Source organism: Triticum urartu, chromosome 6A (assembly GCF_056163025.1).
Source record: "Triticum urartu cultivar PI428250 chromosome 6A, HENAU_Tu73, whole genome shotgun sequence".
Lineage (NCBI taxonomy): Eukaryota > Viridiplantae > Streptophyta > Magnoliopsida > Poales > Poaceae > Triticum > Triticum urartu.
In genome coordinates, this window is record NC_141878.1 from 232,124,266 (window position 1) to 232,139,809 (window position 15,544).

Here is a 15,544-nt window from a genome sequence, read left to right on the forward strand (position 1 = left end):
TAGATTGTGTCCACATCAGTGTCCCTGTGCTATGGAGCTTCCGCTATGACGTTGTTCCGCTGCCGCGTAGTTGTTATTATCGAGGCCTTTATGTTCACTAAATAATGTACATATTGTCCAGCTGCACCGTTTGTGCTGCCTGGCCTTGCCTATATGTTGTAATGTAAACTTTGATCCACTAGCATCAATAAAGTGGTTGTTTTCGGTACCAAGATTTTGTGTGTTGCCAGAAGATATGGTCTCTGGGCTGGCAATGCATGGTAAACCGGTTTCTCTGAGCCGGGGTGCCACAATGCTTGGTATTAGAGCCGCGCTGACTGTAGGCCATGCTATTCTATGACGTGTTGACTTGACGGTATATATGAGTTTACGTTGATTACCGGTAGCATTGCTAGCTGGTTGTTGCATTGCATATACTTGTCTTATTTTTATGCTAACCTACTAATGGTTGTGAGTGTAGATGGCTCCAGTGTCGTATCCGTGCTAGTTGCAGCTGATGCCGTACACATCGCCGCATGTTCTTCGTAATGTGTGGCGTCAGCTGTACCCCCTCGGTGACGATCCAGTTTATCGTTTGTACTGGGAGTGTCTAGCTGACTCGGTGTATGAGTATCACGCAGTGGTTACTCTACGCACCAGTTCCGACTCCAGCACTTACACTCGTACCTCTCGGAGCGGTTACGCTTCTACTGCATCCTAGGTTGTCAAGTTTGCTGCATTCGAGGTCCTTGTTGAGCTTCGTTACAACGAGGTCCAGATGCAGAACCACCCAAGCTTCTAATACTATCCTTCTCTGCACGACAAAGGTCGGGTCCGCTTCCCTATCATTGATCCGGTGTCCGATAGTATTGCTAGCCATATTGCTCGTTACATCACCGCTAGCTATCTTTTGATCCACGAGCTGGCTCGAGAGCTGACTCGTGCCCGTACTGCTTTAGCATCTGCTCTACTCTCTACTAGATCTGCCACTACTCCATCCTCCCTTGGATTTACTCCTTATATTCCAGTCAGTTCTAGTTCCCTTGTTTCACCGGTTACTCCTTCGAGTAGCTCGGGCACCTCGACCGTGAATCCTCTCAGTGCCCCTGATGAGTGGGTTCCACTTCTCACTACTCCTGTAGCCCCGATACTTCACCCTGCACCTGCCCCTGAGGGAGCGCCCTCAAGGCAACGTCACCGTGTTACCTTGAACCCAGATGTCTCAGTTAACCATGTCAGTTCAGGATCCGAGTCAGGAGAGGATCCCGCAGCCCTAGCAGAGCAGTAGAGCTTCTGAGTATTTGTAGTCGTCCCGATGATGTTCGAGTGTAGTCGTACGAGTCATGAGGTTTCCTTTCATGTATGAGGGTAGTTGAACCTGGCATGTTATGTATCTTTCATGTATGAGTCTATGTATACTTATGTTGGAACTCTATTTCTTTCGCCGTGTTTTATTCGTCATCTCGGTTTTTCTCGGGATTTTGTTGCTAGCCTTTCCTCAATTTATTTTGAATGCTTCTCATCTCAGTTGTGTTGTCTTGGGAAAAATCACAATAGGATGCCGCGGGGAGGCAGCAATAGCAACGTTCACGAGGGTACTCCTGTTCGTCGTTCCGCATGATAGGCAGGACACTCCCCCGAGCCGTACGTTCCACCACCGCCTCCACCGCCACATCCGCCCTCCACCGAGCAACTGCTATGTATGTTTGAGGACAGACGGAATAATTATCTGATTGAAATTTTAAAAAGTGTGCAAGCTATGGTTGGGAAGAATGGGAATTAGAACGGTCATCACACAAAGCTGTCAGATTTTCAAAGGACCAAGCCTCCCAGTTTCAGTCAGGTTATTGACCCCTTGGAAGCAGACGATTGGCTGTGAACCATTGAGAGGAACTTGATATTGCTCGTACTGAAGAAGGTGATAAAGTTCCATTTGTAACTCATTATCTTGAAGGCGATGTTGCCATATGGTGGGAAAATATAAAATCCATGTGGCCTGCTGATGAGGAAATCACCTGGTCGAAATTCACGGATCAGTTCCAGAAATATCATATCCCTACTGGAATTATGAAGACTAAGCAGCAAGCATTTCTCGCGCTCATCCAAGGAAATCAGTCTGTGGGTGAATATTTGCAAAAATTCAATCATTTGTCACGTTACTCCCTTCACGACGTGGCCACTGAAGAAAGAAAGATTGACAGATTTCTTGGTGGATTAAACCCGCAACTCCGGTGTACTCTCAGCATGTTTGATTTCCCAGATTTTCAAACTCTAGTGAACAAAACTTTCATTGCATAAAGGGAGCACAAGCTCGTGTCAGACAACAGGCCTGTCAATAATGACCACAAGCGCAAGTTTGAGCCAAAGGCAACTCGTGCAAAAGGCTCGTACCTGGCAGCAGACTCAGGTGGAATACAAGCCCAATTGGCAACAAAATGTTAACAAGACCACCACCCAAGTCAAGAATGTCATGCCCAACCCAGTGCACGAGTAGTGCCAGCGCATCAATGGTTGCTTCCATTGTGGGAAAACCGGATATTATGCCAGACAGTGTCCCAAGAACAGCAAGGCAAATGCTCTATTCAAGCCACAAGTCAACTTTATGGAATCATTCCCGGACCAAGACCGCATCACTGGGCACGTTCATCACCTCTCCGCAGATGAAGCCCAAGAAAACCCCGAAGTCGTCATTGGTATGTTTCCTGTTAACAACATACCTGCAGTAATTTTATTCGACTCTGGGGCTTCCCACTCTTTTATCCCTCGGAGTTTTGTTGCCCAAAACAAATTTCCTTGTTCGCTATTGGGCAAGAATATGCTGGTACAAACCACGGGATCCTTAATCAAGAGCAATCTGGTCTGTCATAATCTGGAAATCAATGTCAACGAAGTCTGCTTTTCAACTTCTTTGATAATTATTGAGTCTGCTAAACTGGACGTTATCTTGGGTATGAATTGGCTGACTCAATACCAAGTATGCATAAATTGCGCGACTTGAGAAGTCACTTTGACCAGTCAAAAGGGGCAGACTACCAGATTCTATGCTCGCAGAAGCATACCCAAGAAAGAAATGGCCTTCATCGCTGTGGCTGAATTGGAATTAATTCCTGTGGTCAGTGAGTTTCCTGATCTATTTCTAGAAGAGCTACCAGGCATGCCACTAGATCGAGAGCTTGGGTTCGCAATAGATCTTGTGCCTAGAATGGCAATGTTATACAAGAAGTATTACTGGATGCCCTCATCAGAATTAGTGGAGCTAAAGAAATAGCTTGATGGAATGCTCCAAAAAGGATATATCTGTCCCAGCTCTTCACCATGGGGATCACTTGCTATCTTCGTGGACAAAAAGGATGGCAGCCTCTGCATGTGTGTGGATTACCGTCATTTGAACGATGTCACCATCAAAAATAAATATCCGCTGCCAAGGATTGATGACTTGTTTGATCAACTCAGTGGGCCAAAGTATTCTCCAAGGTTGATTTACGGACTCGATATCATCAGCTCAAGATTAAAAAGGAGGATATTCCTAAGACCACCTTTACCACTCAGTACAGTCTTTATGAATATACAGTTATGTCCTTTGGTCTCACCAATGCCCCTGATTTCTTCATGCATATGATGAACAAGGTATTCATGGACTTCCTCGATAAATTCGTGGTAGTCTTCATCAATGACATACTTATTTACTCGAGGAGTGAAGAAGATCACAAGGAACACCTTTGAGCAGTGTTACAATGACTCCGCGACCATCAGATATACGCCAAATTCAGTAAATGCGAATTTTAGCTCAAGCAGGTTTGATTCCTTAGACATGTGGTATCCGCTGAAGATATAGTTGTGGACCCAAGCAAAGTAAAGGATGTGCTCGGTTGGTTGCCACCCACAACCGTATCACAAATTAGGAGTTTTCTTGGATTAGCCGGGTATTACCGTAGTTTCATTGAACGGTTTTCCAAGATTGATAAACCCATGACGGAGCTGCTCAAAAAGGATAAGAAGTTTGAATGGACTGAGGACTGTGAGAAAAGTTTTAATGAGCTAAAGATACGGCTGACGACCGCACCAGTGTTAACCCTTCCAGATATCTATCGTAGTTTTGATGTGTACTGCGATGCCTACAGACAAGGACTTGGATGCGTACTTATGCAAAAGGGCAAGGTAGTAGCCTATGCATCACGACAGCTACGACCCCGTGAGGGAAATTATACCACTCATGATCTGGAATTAGCAGCGGTGGTTCATGCTCTAAAAATTTGGAGACACTATCTCATCGGGAAGAGGTGCCAAATTTTTACCGATCACAAAAGTCTCAAGTATATATTTACTCAGCCAGATTTAAATCTTCGTCAATGAAGGTGGCTTGAGTTAGTCAAGGATTATGATCTTGGAATAAATTACCACCCGGGTAAGGCCAACGTGGTCGCCGATGCACTCAGTCGAAAGCCTGTCAGCCTGAATGTCATATTGGAATCCTTGCCTCCTGAAGTTCAACAGGAGATTTCTCAGCTCAACCTGGTCATAGTTGATGCTGGCCTTGCTAATATTTTGGAAGTCGCCCCCACCCTTGAGGAAGAGATCCGCAAGGCACTGCCAGATGGCACCATTCTGTAGAAACGTGCCAAGAATGTGGTAGCAGGACAGACTTCGGATTTCTCAAAGGATCAGGTGCAGGTGCACCTCAGTCTCCTCTCTCGATCCCTCCCTCTCGTTTTGGCCAAGGAGCCCTTGTCGCCGGCATTTGCTCCGGCGAAGCCGGGCCGCCCCCTGTCTCGTTTCCCCTCTCCCCCTCATCTGACTAGCGGGGCCCGCTAGTCAGCCACTCAGTATGCGTGAAGCGGTACGAGTGGTGGCGCCCCGAGGCTTTACTCCTTCGACGTCACCCCCCTCCAGTTTGTTTATTCAAATTCAAATTCATATTTATCCAGAGAGCTTCAAACAGCTATAACTTTTCAACCATAAGTCCAAATGAATTCATTCTTTTTGCATTGTGTTCTTTGCAAAGAAATCTAGCAGCTCACCAAAAATGGGATTTTTCCCTGCTGTCTAGATTTTATGGTGATTTTCAGAAGGGTTCTTTATGATTTCTTTTTTGTGTTTGGAATTGTTTTCAGAGCAGTGAAGCTTGTCTTGAGGATCACCAGGAGGTTTGTGAACCTCATATGCACTAAGGCAAGCCACAACAACATTTTCATGGTGCCTGTTGTTGTCAAAACCAGCAGAACTCGGGTAGGGGGTCCCAAACTGTGCTTCTAAGGCGGATGGTAACATGAGGCAGGGGACACGATGTTTACCTAGGTTTGGGCCCTCTTGATGGAGGTAATACCCTACGTCCTGCTTGATTGTTCTTGATGATATGAGTATTACAAGAGTTGATCTACCACGAGATCATAGAGGCTAAACCCTAGAAGCTAGCCTATGGTATGATTGTGTGTTGTCCTACGGACTAAACCGTCCGGTTTATATAGACACCGGAGGGGGCTAGGGTTACACAGAGTTAGTTACAAGGGAGGAGATTCACATATCCGTATTGCCTAGCTTGCCTTCCATGCCAAGGAGAGTCCCATCCGGACACGGGACAAAGTCTTCAATCTTGTATCTTCATAGTCCAAAAGTCCGGCCAAAGGATATAGTCCGGCTGTCAGGAGACCACCTAATCTAGGACTCCCTCAGTAGCCCCTGAACTAGGCTTCGATGATGATGAGACCGACGCGCAGTTTTGTCTTCGGCATTGCAAGGTGGGTTCCTCCTCCAAATACTCCATAGAAGATTTTGAACACGAGAATAGTGTCTGGCTCTGCAAAACAAGTTCCACATACTACCGTAGAGAGAATAATATTTCCACAAATCCAATCTGCTGACACGTTTGACAGCATGACATCACATCATGGCCCGGTCATTATTCGAACCGTTTTTCTCAACCAGCACTGCACATAACATGGTGCAGTTTTCTTGACACGTCTTGTTGAAGCAAAGATTGTGCCCCCCTTATTATGGGATTCTCATCAATACAGACGTGGGTAACCCAACCGCGTCATCAATTTCGGTGCTTGGGGAATAAGAGGTCTTACGAGGTGAGTAGGGAGGCACACCGCCTCTTCCGCCCATATAAAAGGACAAGGATTCACTCTTTTCACCCACGCCTTCTTCCCAATTCATTCTCTTCTGCTCAGGCTCCAGCGCCCAAGCGTTCATCTTCTCTGCCCACAAAAGGCCTTCCAAAGATGTCTGGATCCGGAGCCAGAGGCAAATGGATGGCCTGTACCGTCCGAGAGAAGGATATCAAAAAGCTTCAGGAAGCCAGGTATCTGGCCAAGAAAAATCAGCCACCGTCTTCCTACGGCGGGACAGATCGTCCCTACACCGGAACCCCACGAGAGGGTTGAATTCCTCCCTTATTTTGTCCGCAGGCTAGGGTTTCCGCTCCAACCGTTCATTCGCGGCATCATGTGCTATTATGGGATCGATCTTCACGATCTGTCCCCTAATTCCTTCCTCAATAAATCGACATTTATCGTCGTGTGCGAGGCTTTCCTCCGCATTTCGCCGCACTTCGGTTTATGGCTGAAGGTTTTTAATGTGAAGCCCAAGGTGGTGGGCAGCGAGCACGCCGAGTGCGGGGGCGCTATGGTGAGCAAGATGCCCAACGTCATATGGCCAACAGGAACCTTTAATGATTCTGTCAAGGAGTGGCAACAACAGTGGTTTTACATCACTGAGCTGTGCGGCAAGGAATGGGCCGCCTCTCCCAAGTTTTGATCTAGTGCCCCTCTGCGGCTTACATCCTGGGTCAAGAAAGGCCTGGACTAGTCCTCGTACGACGAACTGTCGGTGCTTCAGACGCCCGTTAAAGATATGGGATATAAGAGCATTTAACTTGTCAAGGTAGTCCAGGTGATGTTAGTCCGCCGAATACTGCCTTGTTAACACCGGACTTGCACGAGGACATTTGGAAGGTTCTTTTCAAGTCTAGCGAATCATGGCCGGACTCTGCCGAAGACCACGGGTACGAACTGTCCTGCCCTGCAAGTTTGGTGAGTTTATCAAACTTTTATATCCGCATGACCCAAAGGAAGCGCTTAACGCATGTTTATTCAACTCCCCCAGAGCTGGACGAAGAAGGCAGAGCGGATCCATTGTCCGGCCCCGCTACCCGAAGACACGGCCATCCCACTTCTGACGAAGATGCTGGTCCGGGCGCCCTACAAGGTGCCGAAAAGGAGGCCAAAAAGACCCGGGGCAGCCTTCGTCATCGTGGCACTTCGGACATAATAGCCGAAGGCTCTGATGCTCATTCCGCCTCCGAAGAGGATAGAAAGGAGGAGGAAGATGTATCGTCTGCGGGGGGAAGGAGGAAGAGGACGACCGCTGCACCCATGGAGGCCGAACTGCCCAAAAGGGAAGGGCTTCTCCTCCATAGGAGTCCACTGCTGCCACCGACAGTGGCCTGGCATGGGATCCCAGGGACCAGCCCCTGGTCAACTCATAAGTATATAAAATCCGAGTATGTTTTAAGCGTCTGGACTCATCGTGGCTTAGTATTTTAACCTTAACCCATATTTTTTGGTAGTCCGGTGAGGTTTCGTACCAAACAATCCTCATCAGAGGACCTGCTGAGCTCGAATGTATGGAGAGTGGGACGCCCCAAAAGGTCCCTTCCTCCAAACAGCTGCATAACACCGAGGCTTTGTCCCAGGAGGACCCCGGCCAAGGATGAAAGGAAGAAGCCGTGAAGGCGGCGCCTGGAGGTCAAACCGCAGGGGCCGCACACGTGGGGGAAAAGATTCCCATAGGGTCTAACGGCGGGGGCGGCCTTGAGTTCGGCTCCTCATCGGATGCGATTCTAGAGGTTTATACGGCTCCAGAATCAAGAAGGCACCCTCCTTCAGCTGGAGGGAACGTGCCTGTTCCGCCAGCTACCTCTGTCCATCCAGAGCTGTCGGATGCTTTGTTGGTGGCGTTACGAGATGCCTCCATTGTTGATGAACACCGTGCCCTTATGGGTGCGGTGATTGAGAAGATTCAGTCAACCAAGAGTAGACTGAACGAAGCCTGTATCAGCCTTATAAGAGGCTTTGAGGTATGTTTTATAAGTTGCCGAAGAGTGTCATAGTATAGATAGTAGCCCATGATACCCTGTTCGGTGAAAGGAACCGGACATGGGATCACATTGATGATCACAGGAAGACTCATTGAGTGATATTGATTTCTCTTATGTTCCAAGCAGATACCTGTATCGGCTGCTGCCTCTCGTACTGCGGAGATCTCCAGACTGAATCAAAGTCTGGAGCGGGCCATAGATGAAATTGGCCAATTAAAAATGCAGTTGAGGGATAAACAAGGTATGCACAGGTGTTGCGCGCGCTTATTGTGAAATAAATGTTCAGTAGGAAATAAGTCGCATAATTTGTGCTAGGGGTTATGACCGAAGTCGAGGACCCCAAAAGGTCCGTTGCCGAGGCCAAGAAAAAGGCGTCCTTGGAGCGTACTCTTCGTGAGAAACACGAAGCCAGAGTTATTAAAGCTGAGGAGGGCTGCAAGAGGCCATGAGCAAATGCGAGGCCTTGGAGCAGAGTTTAACAGAGAAAGAGTCCGAACTCACCAAGACGCGTCAAGCTAGGAGCGACGCCCGGGGGGAAACTCAAAGTGCCCTGCAGTGGATCTAAGAGGCGAGGAAGATCGTGGCTGGTAAGGCTTTTCCCATGTAAAGCAAGTATTAGAAAGGAAAACTATGTTTCTGATTGTGAATCCGGACTTCTTAGGTGTATTTGTCGAGCTACCTCACAATATATTAGATTGTATTTGTCGAGCTACCTCACAATATATTAGATGCCGCTCAATTCTACCGAGCCGAAGGAAGAAACACCGCTGATAAGCTCTTTTGGTCGTAGTATTTGGCAACGAATTATCCGGTGCCTTTTGCCGATCAACTGAAACAGCTGATCGAACTGCATAAGGCGGCGGAACTAGCCATGAAAGATATGGTTATCCGGCTACGGCCTGCCGAGCCGATTCCAAGCAGCTACTTCGGGCTCGTGAGGCGGCTTGTAAGCGCTTGCCCTCGACTTGACGTCATCAAGCGGTCGGTCTGTATAGAAGGAGCGCGAATGGCCTTCGCCCTTGCAAAGGTGCACTGGGGGGAAGATGGATGCCGAAAAGCTAGTGATCAAGGGACCGCTAGAGGGGAAGGAGCACCGCAAGCCCGAATTGTATTATTAGAGTGTCCTGAAAGGATCCTACCTTGCAGTGGAGCTATGTACCAAGGAGATCATATTTCCATGAATGCCGATCATGTTGTCCTTTGTAATGTTTGAGCAAGGTCGTTTATATGTCGCCAGTTAGGTAAAAGTTTACTCTCCTGTGCGGCCGTTTATATGTTAAGGCTGAGAGTTGGCTAGTCGTCGGCTTCTGCCCCCACGTAAGAAGTACGGGGGTGCTCGGGATAAACCTGAGCACTCTTTATCCCAGTCTTGGGTCCTCCGAGGGAGGTGGTCAGCACAACGAACCAGGCAATCGGACTATAGGGCTTTATCACTCTCACTTAGCCATAGGAGCTTTAGTATGGTCGGCGCAGCCCCTTGTGATCGGAAGACCATACTAGGGGCTCCATAAGCGCCTGTTCGGAGAAAAAGCTAATCCATCGCACGCTGCATTGGTTATGGCATTATGCAGAAGAAATCCTTAAAGATTTTGTGACCACTCGAACAGCTGACCAGCTCTCGCCGTATCATGACAGTCAGTTTTCGGCTTTCTCTACTGAGGTGCTCATCCAGAAGAACCGGGACACAATCGCAGTAGTTCTCCCAGTGCTATCTTAGTCGATATAGCGGAACGTAAGGTACCAAAACATGGGAGCCGGGCAAACCCAACTATTGACCCAAGACATGACTCAGAGCTGATGCATATAATGCTATAAGTTCGGGGTGCCGAACTTCCACGAAGGTGTTCAGACTTTTAGCGCCGTGTTACGGGGAAAACGAAGCCCCTGGCATATTTAAGGCATGTTCGAGCTGCCTCTGTGGAGTCCGTCCAGGTCGGTGCAAAGGTGAACCTGCGAAGGAAATATAAGAAATGTTTGCGTGCCGGAAGGCGGTTGAACCGCTGAGTTCGGCCTGTCATTGCCTTCGCGGGAGTGTTTAATTGAGCTCTGTACGACCGGGGTATCCTTCCGCGAAGTAGTTCGGAGCCCCTTGACGGTGTCCGGGAGCCTGGGCGTCGAATCGAGGTCCGGCTGCAAGATGCTGCTCGTTGTTCATGCTGCTATGGCAGTGATGTATTTGTTGGTGCCGAACCAGGTTCGGCCTTGCCATGAACCGTGATGACACCGGGTGGACCGGGCATTTTGAGATTACGGTAGGCATAATGTGGCACCGTGTTGAATCGAGCGAACACGGTTCGGCCGAGCAGTGCTTGATAGTCACTACGGAAAGGGGCGATTTCGAAGATTAACTCTTCAATACGGTAATTTTCTGGTGATCCGAAGATTACCTCGAGGGCAATGGAGCTTGTACAGCTAACCTCCATACCTAGCATGATGCCTCTAAAAGTGGCTTTCGTAGGCTTGATCACTGAATGATCGATGCCCATCTTGCGCACTTTGTCCTGGTAAAGCAGATTTAAACTGCTACCTCCGTCCATAAGGACTCAAGTGAGGTGGAACCCGTCTACTATTAGGTCAAGGATTAGTGCGGCTGGATTGCCCCGATTGGCGTTAACCGGACGATCCGTGTGGTTGAAGGTGACCGGCCCTAGCTTATATTGTGGGACGGCGAGTTTCGTTGAGCCGCCGTCCCTAAGGGTGCATCTCTGGTCCAAGTGGGCAATTTGGGTGGTATTTACCACATTCACCGATTGAATATGGGGGGGGGATTTCTTTTGCCATCCTGTGTTCGGTGATCTGGGCTCTTTGTCGCTATTGTCGCTTTGAGACCCCTCTTCGTTTTTGGCGCCTGCCTTGCCGGCTTGTTTGAAGACCCAGCATTCTCTGTTGGTATGGGTGGCTGGCGTTTCTGGGGTGCCATGAATTTGGCATTGGCGAGCGAGTATGCGGTCTAGACTGGATGGACTCGGATTTGTATTTTTGGGCGGCCCTTTCCGCTGACTGGACATTGAGCCCCTGAACCCGGCATTAACTGCCGTATTTTTGGCATTTTCACCATATTTACGGCGCTTGTGTTTGTTGCATCGTGGTTTGCCGTTGCCATCACTGACTTGTGATATGCCAGGTTTGCTTGATGTGTTGGTACTACGAGCCAACCAGCTATCTTCACCCGCACAAAAGTGGGTCATAAGTGTCGTGAGGGCTGCCATGGATTTTGGCTTCTCTTGGCCGAGGTGCCAGGCGAGCCATTCGTCACAGATATTATGCTTAAATGCTGTTAAGGCCTCTGCATCCGGATAGTCGACAATTTGGTTCTTCTTGGTTAGGAACTAGGTCCAAAATTTCTTGGCCGATTCCCCCGACTGCTGAGTTATATGACTTAAGTCGTCAGCGTCCGGCGGTCACATGTAAGTGCCCTGGAAATTGTCTAGGAATGCCTCTGCCAGGTTCTCCCAACTTCCTATGGAGTTTGCCGGCAAGCTATTGAGCCAATGCCGGGCCTGCCCTTTGACTTTGAGCGGGAGGTACTTGATGGCATGTAAGTCATCCCCGCGGGACATATGAATGTGGAGGAAGAAGTCTTCTATCCATACCGCGGGGTCTGTAGTACCATCGTATGATTCAATGTTAACGGGTTTAAACCCTTCTGGGAATTCGTGATCCATTACTTCATCAGTAAAGCATAGGGGGTGTGCAGCGCCTCTATGCCGAGCTATATCGCGACGCGGTTCATACGAGTCTTGTCTGCCGTGTCTGGCTCGGCCGGATTTGCTTTTAGTGTATCCGGTGTGACGATAATCATCGCGTATTGGTGCATGCCCCCTTGATCCGTAGATCCGTCTTGCATGTTTTGCCTTGTTTTCCAATATGTCTCGCAGGTCCCGTGTATTCCCCCGGGCCTTGGTATTTTTGTTTGAGTGGCGGCGGGGTGCAGGCTGAACATCAGGCCGAAACGCCTCTCTGGCGCGGCCACGAGGTGGCCGGTGAGTCGCATCGTACACTGGTGATGTAGGTTTCAATGCTTCCTCCTCGAAGTTGGTTAGCAACCTGCGCTTTGGGTAATTCTTGGAGGGGCGCTCGAGTTCATATTCCTCAGCCGCAAGGACTTCAGTCCATCTGTCTGCTAGCAGATCTTGATCAGCTTGAAGCTGTTGTTGCTTTTTTTTCAGGCTATTTGCTGTGGCCATAAGCAAGCGCTTGAAGCGCTCCTTCTCGACGGGATCCTCAGGCACGATAAATTCTTTGTCGCCGAGGCTCACCTCGTCTTAGGAGAGAGGCATGTAATTGTCCTCCTCCGATTCTCCATCTGCTGCCCGCTCTGGAGGGCTAGCTTGTTCACCTTGCTACTCTAAATCATGCCGGAGGGGATTATTGTCGTCTTCGGCACTATCCGGAGTTTTATTATTTCTTGTGCCGGTATCACTACTTTTGCTATGGCAGGACTTAGAGCGGCGCCGCTGACATCGGCGCTTGGGTTGCTTCTTGGAGGGGTCATCCTCCGCTGTCTCGTCATCATTGCATTCTTTGGGAGTGTCCACCATGTATATATCATATGATGAGGTGGCGGTCCACTGCCCTGCGGGCGGTGGTTCTTGTTCATCTCCTGCATCGTCGTCCATACTATTGATGTCTTCAGAGTCAAAGTCGAGCATGTAGGTTAAATCGTCGATAGTGGCTACTAAGTGGGTGGTGGGTGGGCAGTGAATTTCTTCGTCGTCCGCATCCCATTCTAGCCGGACATAGTTCGGCCAAGGCTCTCCCGACAAGGAGAGAGACCTAAACGAATTTAGCACATCGCCGAAAGGCGAGTGCTGAAAGATATCCGCGGAGGTGAACTCCATGATCGGCACCCAGTCGGATTCGATGGGCACGGATGCAGGTGGCTCGGAGTCTGTGGCCGCAAAAGAATCCAGTGGTTCGGCGACATGGCTCTCGTGAGGGGTGAAATTAGTATCCGGCTCCATCGCCACTGAGAGTGAGGCCTCCACAGCGGGGTCTATCCCTCCGTCCTTGGATGGCGCAATTTGCTCCGGATTGAAAGCCGGAGTAGTTGCAGATGCGATCTCCCGAACACTGTCCAACGGCAGAGTTATATCGTGCTCGTCCTGACTGTGCAGCGCACCTGACACAGGCTCGAATCCGTCAAAGATCATGTTTCCTCGGAGATCGGAGGTGTAGTTTAAGTTTCCGAATCTGACCTGATGGCCAGGGGCGTAGCTCTCGATCTGCTCCAGATGGCCAAGCGAATTGGACCGCGGTGCGAAGCCACCGAATACAAAGATCTGTCCGGGGAGGAAAACCTCACCCTGGACCGCATCGCTATCGATGATCGAAAGAGCCATCAAGCCTTACGGTGACAACACAGTGGAACTCTCAATGAAAGCACCAATGTCGGTGTCAAAACCAGCGGATCTCGGGTAGGGGGTCCCGAACTGTGCGTCTAAGGCGGATGGTAACAGGAGGCAGGGGACATGATGTTTACCCAGGTTTGGGTCCTCTTGATGGAGGTAATACCCTACCTCCTGCTTGATTGTTCTTGATGATATGAGTATTACAAGAGTTGATCTACCACGAGATCGTAGAGGCTAAACCCTAGAAGCTAGCCTATGGTATGATTGTGTGTTGTCCTACAAACTAAGGCCTCCGGTTTATATAGACACCGGAGGGGGCTAGGGTTACACAGAGTCGGTTACAAGGGAGGAGATCCACATATCCGTATTGCCTAGCTTGTCTTCCACGCTAAGGAGAGTCCCATCCGGACACGGGACGAAGTCTTCAATCTTGTATCTTCATACTCCAACAGTCCGGCCAAAGGATATAGTCCGGCTGTCCGGAGACCCCCTAATCCAGGACTCCCTCAGTGCCACATCAATATTTATGATTTTCCTACTTGACTGAATGATTTAATCCATGCATATAGATCATTGTTGCGTTATTCATATTCTGTTAAGTGCTTGTTCAAGTTAATATACTTATGTTACAGAAAGTTTAGAGCTAGCTAAGTTGATAAAGTGACTAGAATTAATTTTTTCTATGGTAGAAATAATATGGTTATGGATATAAGTAATTAATTGAAGTTATTTTTCTTGCATGAGAAAAATGATAAAACTTGTTAGAAAATATTCTGTTTAATGTGAGGTTTAATCTTGACCAAAGGAGTGTCAAGAGTTGTTGATGGTTATGCTTAGTGTGGATATAGTTCACTCAGTCTTTTCCGTTAATATGTGATGCATATGTTATTGTTGCACTTCATGGCATACTATGACATCGGTTAGTTTCAATTTAAGTTGAACCTGATAATAATACAACTTGAATATGTCGTTTACCGGGTCATGGTGCCACTGAATCAAGTTTTTCCCAGTGCAACCACATTTGCCTGTATGGGAAGGCCTTTATTCGGTCCATTGTCATGCCTCTAGTCGGTGCCTCCAACTAGGGAAGGTTATGGGCGTGCGGTACCCTGGCCCGGTAAGAAGACATAACCTTGTGTGCCCATTGTTGAGATTTTTGGTACCGGTCCCCGAGCGGGATGGTCCCCGTGAGGGACATTTTGGCCACGACGGTGGTCGTTGTGTATTTCATAGACATGGGGCACCCAGGACTAGCCCAGTTGGGAGTGGGTCGGAGTGGCGAGAGAGTGTCATGGCAATGGAGTGGTTTCATCGGAATGCCGTTGGTCCACCCGAATGGGAGTACGAGGCCATGGGTTCTGTGGTGTGGGTACAGTGCGCTACCTCTGTAGAGTGTATTAATGTATCGATAGCTGAGTCATGGTAATGGACATGCTCGAAAGTAGGTCACACCATGGGTCAACATTCAATAAAACCTGCACACTAAGTTATGAACTCTGCACTGTTGATGATGGCGGGAAGGCCATCGGGTTGGACAGGATCAAGTGTTGGTTGTGGTTGTAATCGCCGAAAGGATCATTGTTTTAGACCTAGTATGGGTCGAGGTTGTGATCGGCGGAAGGATCACGAGATATTTCATGGTTATGATTTTGAGGTTGGTACGGTGGTGATCCAAGAAGTGATCACCGTTGGTAAGAGGAATTTTTCCACACAAGGATATGATCACAGCATGTTGAATATATTGTTGCATTATTAATAACTGGTTAAATATCATGATATTGTTTGTCATTATGTTTATGTCTATTGTGAGCTTGCAAGTACATTCAATGTACTGACCTGGCATGTCATGCCAGCTTTCAGGAAAAGCCTTGTTGGAGAGGAATGTTGTCCGAGTCTAGATTGTGTCCACATCGGTGTCCCTGTGTTATGGAGCTTCCGCTACGACGTTGTTCCGCTGCCGCGTAGTTGTTATGATCGAGGCCTTTATGTTCACTAAATAATGTACATATTGTTCATCCGCACCGTGTGTGCCGCTTGGCCTCGCTACCTTTTGCAATGTAAACTTTGATCCGCTAGCATCAATAAAGCAGTTGTTTTCTGTACCAAGACATTGTGT